The sequence below is a fragment of the Diadema antillarum genome, unplaced genomic scaffold (assembly GCF_040938485.1).
Source record: "Diadema antillarum isolate AM-2024a unplaced genomic scaffold, OU_Dant_1.0 scf00000115, whole genome shotgun sequence".
NCBI classification, from domain to species: Eukaryota; Metazoa; Echinodermata; class Echinoidea; order Diadematoida; family Diadematidae; genus Diadema; species Diadema antillarum.
Window position 1 is genome coordinate 796552 of NW_027271004.1, and position 8803 is coordinate 805354.

Sequence of the window (8803 nt, forward strand, 5' to 3'; positions counted from 1 at the left end):
ATCCATACTACACAATGTACTTGTGCATAAGAGTACAAGAGTACATCTGTACAGATGAAAGTACTTGTACAGCTGTACATGTACCATTGAGGCCCTACTGCATTGAGTGCACAGAACTATTCAAGGGCACTTGCATCACTCCCCTATACAGATTGTACATTGCAAAAATGTCAAGAGTACATGGACTGGATTGGACGGCAGCCATAAACACAGACCATAACAAAAGGTACATGCCCAATGAGTCATGTGAACAACTTTTCCTGGCACAATAAAATCAACTACATGTACATACAATATACGTACAATTGCAGCTCTCTTTCTGCAAAATCCACAGTGCGACTCAGCAAGCACCACACACACACCCATTGTACACAGAGCATACTAACACATACATTTGTACCGGTACAAATTAAAAAGCAACAGCACATTCATCCTGCCTATAACTTTAGGTCCCTCCTACAAATTATACAATTTCTTATACAGTGTAGTACAAGTACTACACGGTTTTTTTATATGCATGTATACATGTACAATATAATATTTCAAACATCAGTCAATGGACCAATCCAATTTTCTTCTATACCATATCTTTGCAACTGATTGACAAATTGCCCTACATCGACGTAAATAAGCACTGAATTGATCAGTGTTTTAGTAGTAGCCATGATAAAAAATCATGGGCGTACATACTCGAGCAGGATTCAAACCTACGACCTCCTGATCACCGGACAGGCGTCATCTCCACTAGACCACCGAGCTTTCGCCTGAAAGCAAGTGTTGGTTCGGGCGAAAGCTCGGTGGTCTAGTGGAGATGACGCCTGTCCGGTGATCAGGAGGTCGTAGGTTCGAATCCTGCTCGAGTATGTACAAGTGTACGCCCATGATTTTTTATCATGGCTACTACTAAAACACTGATCAATTCAGTGCTTATTTACGTCGATGTAGGGCAATTTGTCAATCAGTTGCAATGAAAACATCTCGACGGAAGAAATTCATGAAATTTGAACTACCATATCTTGTTGAAGGGTACTGTACATGTAGGCAATTTCACTAAACTAATGCTAGTTTTCAGCTGACACAGACCTTGGATATCTACTGCCTCCTTTATTATCTGTTAGGATTCTTCTCTTCAACAAAGCAGTATGATATGCCTAACTTGTACACTGTACACACTTGTCTGGAAATGTAACGTAATAATAACAAGGAAGGTCAGAGAGGTACACTGTACCCTGGTACAACATCATCTCCATTGCAATGCTGAGCCAAGAATCTACATTATCTACACTACAAGCACATGCCATAAATTCATATTTTCATCTACCACAGAACTGCAAACCTATTGTGCATACAGGTGTGCGTATCACCTTAAGGGGTCAATACTACTCTGACTAGCTGAGCCTGATTCACGAATTAGAGCTGACAGCCTTTTTGCGGCATGAAATTTTCGCAAGTTGCCTCCAACATTCAATGCATATAGTGCAGACAAGAACTTTCGCGTGCGTTGTAATTTTGTGAATCTTGGCTCTTGCAAAATTCGCGAAATTAAAATGCATGTGATTCCTCGTTTCACAGTACCGGTATGTACTTGACCATGATATCAAAGTTTACACTTATCCATTTGCATGATTTGGCGTGCTGGGGACTTTTTAATAGCTAGCAGAAAATTTTGAACAACCTGCACTGCATCGTGTCAGACTACTTCACACATGTTGCATATGACATGTCAAGAATGATAACAATGACTGATAAATACATTTACACTGTATATCTATTCACACTATCATGCAAAAAATATAAAATGGAAATCACTGTCAGGTATGCACAAATTAAGTACAATGTAAAATACATGGTTCAAGTTATTACTGTTGCATGCATCTGCCTGCAATTGGACTAATCTCAAATTTCACCACCACTTATGAGTCACCTTTACAACAATGGAGATAATTATTATAAAATAGAGACAGTTTCAAATTAAGATCTGTAGCTACTGGTGAGGCATTGACGTGAGATCATCATAAATCAGCTCTAAATAGGCTGATAGATTTTGCAACATTACCTGTACATATCATGTATTGATATGGAGATCTGGGGAATGACAAATAAACGATTGGGCAATGGGGAGGTTTCCCCAGTATACGTGTCCTGTACACTGTACTCCAAAATCTGAGAACATGACTGTGGAAGATACGTTGTCTATTCATCTGACAATTCTATCATATCAAACAATTCAATCGTGGCTGCCTGGGTAAGCATGGAGTCAATGAAAAAAAAAAAAAAAAAAAACACTTCTAGACTGTAATTATACACTGTTGATTGTATAATTTAAATAAACATGTGAGGTAAATCACAGAAGCAAACTTGACTCTCATTTTTCTCAAACATTTCCATTAGATCATATTTGTCTAATCTTTGTCTTGAGATTTTTCCTGCATTACTTTTTCTCAATTCTGGGATTGTGTCTTCACAGTTTGACATCTAAAGACAAGTGTACATGTACACATATAATGGAGATAAACCTTAGCTTGATCTTCATTCAATGTTCTGCTGGTAACAAACTGAGTGCTCTACAGAAACATGTATACATGTAGGCCTATAGTACGAGTACAGTATGCATCCACAAATATTTACTGTACTCAGAGTTCATGCATTTACACATGTACAGTGTATACAGCTGTACGGAGAGCCCCGAGTTTGCAACACAGCTGTTCATGTTCCCATTTGTGGACAGCAGGGAAGTCCATTTCAGTGTCTAAACATTTGTATTACTTTGAATGCACTTAGAAATGTGATCACAAACATGATCACAAAGAAGACATTATCATTGCAGACTGAAAATGGACTATGGCTGCGTTTATCAACTTTCCATGTTTGAAACGCCTCTCAATCCCACTATCAAAACAATCTTGCAAATGCCTTTCGGATCACGCTTCTCATGTTGTTGCATATCAACTCTGTTGTGAGTCAATTGAGAGGCCTTGTCACTGCGCAGGTCCATTGCGCAGTTTGACCCAAGGAGCAAAGATGTGTGGTTGGCAGTGGTTGGCGTGGGCAGGTCTGAGCTAAATGTATAAACGTGTTTCAAACGACTTCGCGTTTAATCAACTCTACAGAAATGCATTTCAGGCTGAAAACATGTAAACAGTTTGTGATTGCATTTTTTTTTTTTTTTGGCATTGCAGAAACATGTTTCTTACCTAACAATCAAAACAGCTTTGTGTTTATCAACTGTCCAAAACTCCCTGTGAGTTGTTTGGAAACCTTTAATTCTGCACTAGGAATGAGTTTACAAAATGTACCTAAAATGCACCCCTATGTCTCTGGACTGTAGAACTTCTTCTCTAAATTCAACATCATGCATCCTAAATCTTCTGATTTAATATAAACAAACCCTTACGTTCCACTTGTCAACGGTATTTACCCAGATTGCAATCATATGGACTATTCCAGTCTCATGTGACAAATCAAATAAAACTGAAGATGAATGCAATCCACAAGTGTATGTGGAGAAAACAAAACCTGCAATGTCACTAACAATCAGCTCTAGAAATGGACCATGTATCTTTCAAGCAATCAAGAGTTATTCACTATGGACATGACATGACAAAGGACACTATATCAATTGCTGAGAATCTTTTAGTATGTAACACAAAACAATAATGTAAAGGATTTGGCAGCTGCTTTAATGCTGATGCAAACACTGTCAAAGCTACTTGTGTACATGTATGTACAATGTATGTGAAGGGGATTCAATCCTCTCCTCTTGGATCACAAATTACATTGAAAATTTTACAGAAATTCAAAAAATAAACTGCAAATTACTGTTTTCTTTTCAAGGATTACAAAAATCCTTGTAAGTATACTACAGTTGTAGAAGTGTGAATTGCCTCAACTCTGGAACAGTTTACCTGAATGCTTGAAACAAACAGACTCAGTAGACAAATTTAAATCCATGTTAAAAACATATTGTTTATTGAGTAGTATCATGAATGTGTCTCATGTCTTATACCGTTACTGAAACTGTACCTTCTTCTTCTTCTTTCTTTCTTTCTTTACTTTCTTCTTCTTCCCTTTCTATTGTTTTCTTTTTCCCATAGCGCTTAGAGACATTTTATGTAATAACGCGCTATATAAATGTTGAGAATTATTATTATTATTATTATTATTATTTAATAATGCAATTATACACCATAAAACGTAATAAAATAAGACTGCTAATATGGAATTTTGTCTCTTGACAGTGAAACAATGTTATTTGCACCTTGTATGATCTCAGGATTTAGCAGTTTTCATACTGTCAAAGACAGCAGCTAACTGTGTAAATCAGCGCACTCTGTTTTCAAAACCACATCAGCACTAACACTGAACAGAAGTACAGTATTTTCAGACAGTACACTGTTACAGCATTTATCAATTTACACTAACCTCCACTACTTTGGTTAACCACTGGTCAATTCATTTCACATGCCAGGAGTCCAGACTTTACTGAGCAAATTCCATCCATTAGTCTTGACTTCCTGCATAGGTCTACTATAATAGGCATGAAAAAAAAAAATACTATGATACAGCTTTCACTCTGATGTAAACATGAATAAATACTTTATGCTGAACTTTGTGCTAAAAGGCATACCAGCATGTATACTGCATTTTCCTGTATAAGGACTCGTCATCAAGGACAGCCCCATGGGTCCATTGATGCACACACAAATGACCATAATTTAAATACAGTATGCTGCTGGTATTGTGTTCACAATCCAGTATCCTTCTTCCTGACCTCAACGGCAGAGAGTATTTCAAATCCCCACCATGTGCAAGCTTTGAAAATTACAGCAGCAATGCTGACAAGAAGGTTTTGTAGGTCCATGGTTTGCCCAACTTACATTTGTGTGTACTGAGAAAGAACTAAGGTCATAGATTGCACCAACAATTCAATCACAGACAGTGTGTGCACTCTGCTCTGAATACATTTCTTGTTATTCTGCAATTTGACTTCAGTAGGAATCATGCATGATTAGTTGCGGCTTAGTGCAAAAACAATATGGTGCAAAGAGAGGAAGGTTGAGGAAAGGGATATTATTCTTGGTTCAAGTCACGTGGTACCACTATTCATCGTAATGGAAAGGGACTTAAATCAAAGAGAAAGTTGCTTTACATGCATATGAAATCTTTACAACTGTTGGATGCATGTGTAACCCTGAGCAGGTTTGGCTTGGCTTTTTAATGAGAATCTTAATATCATACAGTTGTACATCAAACACAATCTGCTGTTTGAATGTATGGATTTGCACGGTCAGGTGCTTATACTGGACATGAATTGAGTTTGCGGTGTCATCAAGTGACATAATGTTCAAACACAGATCCCACAGTGTTCTATAATTCTGTGTACAACTACAGCACTTTTATCTGATGAAATGATTAACACTGCTTTTACATAAACTTTCCACAGTTACATTCTTACGTCAATAGAACAAAAGATGCAAGACAACTTGAAATTTTAGCAGTCTGTGCATAAACACCCCCTGGCATGCATCTCCCGTCATTTGCTTTCTCAGAAAACGACACACTAACTTTCAAGGTACAATACATTAAAACCATCACAATAGAAACAAAAAGACAAGGATAAATGGCAGTAAAACATTCCCTTATGTTGCTGAATAAAAGTTTAAAACTATTAAATCTTTGGTCTGCACTCGAACAATTTGACCCTCATAGTAAAAACAGTGAAGGTCAAATCCTGATCAACTCTGCTAATGACAATACACTGTACAGACTTAGCATTCTATGTACAAAGAAGATCACCCATACATTACAAAAGGTTACTTGCAAAACTGAAAGGGCCTCAACTTGGAAGGATTTAATAGGCCTCCTCGAGTGACAGCAACGGATTTGCAAAGGGCACAAAAGAATCTAAATCTCTTTGCATTCCATTCCAGAGTCAGTTGCAATCCCATTCACAGAAAACTGGCCAAGGTGTTGGAGGATGCCCAGCGGATACCTATTGAGTGCCCCAGTGAGCTATGCGGTGTATTGGTGAATCAGTAGAGAGTGAATTAAATGTGTTGTGAAAAGGGTGGTTCCTACAGTAGACACACTGCAGAAGCTCCAGACATTGTACCTTTAAAGTGAATTCCTCCTACTGTACACGCATGTCAGGAATTAAGACCTTTTACCTCCCCATCGACACACAAATCCCCTTCCCCAATCTAAAAATAATAATAAAAATAATAATAAGTATTTTCATGCTTTGTCTTGTGATAAAACAACATTAGCCATAGTTCTTACTATTCAACGTTGTTGGGAGCAAAGGGTGGGTTTATCCACAGACAAAATTGACCATGAGTTAGAATTTCATACATGGTAATCATTAGCACGCAGTCAATTAATGGCCAGAGCAGGCCTACATGTACATCATTTATTTGGTTATAAATCTACAACTGGAAGAAGAATTCTTAAGATTTACCCTTATGTGCGTAATAGGCTACATACAATGTACATGTGCATTTCCCTTGGCCTTAGCATCCAATCATTTTTGACAATCATGCACTTGAGGGGCCTACAATGTAAACGTATTATCGGTGTAAAATATACCCTAATCGAGCAGTGCATGTGAATTTGAGTACCAGGTATCTATCAGGCCCCGCATGCCGCAGGTCAATAGCACATGTTCAAGGACAGTGTACTGTATGCATGTATGTGTGTGTGTCTTCGTGTCGGATGTGTGTGTGTGTGTGTGTGTCAAGACAACGTCTCTGTATAATAAAAGCGCTTACGGTACGTAAACACACATTACACATGTACACCTCACCTGCGCAGGGTGGCTTGCAGCTGCAGTAGTGAATGAAGAAGGCATAAAAATATTTACATGATTATTGTGGTGAGCTTCACATGCCATCGAATAAATGATTATAAGCCCACCTTAGGCTGCAATTTCTTGTGATACATCATTGCATTGCAGAAGATTGCCAGATAGATAGCGCACAGAGTGTGGAGATTCTACATTGTATTTATCTGTTTATCTATTTCTAACGTGTAACAGCCTGCGATTTTTCAACATCCTGCAGCGGAGCAACGGTGCCTGATATCGCTCAAACTTAAAGTCAAACCCACCGCAAGCTATCGCTAGTCAAAATTGCTGTGTGAGGCAGGCTTTAAGCGACTTTACTTGTCAAAAAGCATCTCTTACAACAGAAGTTCACCCTGTCCCTTGGATGGATGGCGATGGTTGGTAATGCCATGGATGGTAGAAATTAAGATTGGTATGCTTGCCGTTTTTCTTTTTTTTCTCTCTCTCTCTTTCTACCTTTTTTTTTTTTTGGGGGGGGGCTGCCTTTTTTACTGTTTACTGTCTACGTTTACAACGACAATTTCTTCTAACATGTTAGATGTCTAAGCTAACCCTGGCTAAATTACAATCATTGGCATCACCATCGCATACAGCCACCGCCTCGGTACTGAGTGCTACGTACAATGCAATGTAGATTCTACAATGTAGATCGTCGTCTAGCCGGTTCCATCGAGATGTTTATGAAGGTTTCCTGGCACATTGTTTTTAACAGCATACAAATTGTACTCTCACAAGTATGAATTTAGAACGTTCTACAAACGTTCTGTCGTTGATCACTGTTTCATGCAGACATGGTCTCATTATCATCTTGATGAGAAGCTACTCGATGTAAACACAAATTTCCAATAATGAGGTAGACAGACAACATTCACGCCGCGCGCTGCATACAGCTATCAAAACTATGAACGGTACAGGGTGGGAGCCCGTGGCCCCCGTGTCTTGTTACCTTTTTCATACTGCAACATAACTCAACTGATACGTAGATAGAGATCTAAGTGAGTAAACGAGTACAAGAACGCATTTACTTACAGTTTTAAAGGCACTTTCGTGTCTCTGTCAGGTCCTATTATGATATTCTATAAATATCCAAGACAATAAGGTTCACAAAATATACAGCAACGTCTTCAGTGGTACAAATTGTAGTCAGTTCATAGCTCAGAACACATCACAGCCGCGCGCACGCCTTGCGTTATCTTTCATGCAAGCCATAGCCATCGTCAGTACTAGTATCCGACCGAGAGAGGCGCAAAAGGCGTGAGGGTCTGGGAGTCGTGGGATAGTTATGGGTGGTCTTTCTAGCTAGCTAGCTCATACACACAAGGGGTTACGGGCGCCGTTTACGTGTGGAATCGATAACTGGCCGTGCTACGGTACGGTAAGCTCCAGAGCGCGCTCACTACTGGGCGGCAAGGGTTAGGCCTGCTGCCATCGCCAGTAGAGGTACACAGTGGGTTTGTTGTTTGTTTTTCCGCCCGCATTATCATGTCAGCAATGCTTTTAGTCCACCGTAGATGGGGTACTATCAGAAAAGATGCACGCAAAGGGCCCGTATTCTACTGTGGACCGAGGTCCACTTTTTAGACACTTGCACTTTTTAGAACAAAACCATTGGTTTAAACAGCAGAATACGGGCCAAGGTGGTCATAGTATTACAATGTACAGATGGTAGTTGAACACTGCTGAACAAGCCGGCTGCACTGCCAAAAACGGCAAAAACATTCACAGGGCCGGCGCGGGGCCGGGGGCTCGATCGGGCCCCACTTTTTCTTTTTTTCTTTTTTTGCATAATATATAGGAATACACAGGGTCTAACCACCTGGGCCCACTTTTCTTTTTTTTTTAATTGAGCTGAAGACCTTTTTCTTTTCTTTTTGCTTGAAGTGACGCCAGAAATATAAACTGCCCCCCCCCCCCCCCCCCCCCAACCACCACCACCACTTAAATCAAGAACGCGGCGCCGGG

At 39.5% G+C, this 8803-nt stretch overlaps 1 protein-coding gene across 1 annotated transcript in view; it reads right to left on the bottom strand.

Annotated features, from left to right (window-relative positions):
* LOC139719849 (C-myc promoter-binding protein-like) overlaps nucleotides 1–8020 on the bottom strand; it is an 88834-nt gene extending 80814 nt beyond the window's left edge. The window contains exon 1 of the mRNA XM_071631233.1: nucleotides 7871–8020. The gene's annotated coding sequence lies outside the window, so the exon portion shown is untranslated. The remainder of the gene's footprint in view (nucleotides 1–7870) is intronic.
* Nucleotides 8021–8803: the final 783 nt, after the last annotated feature.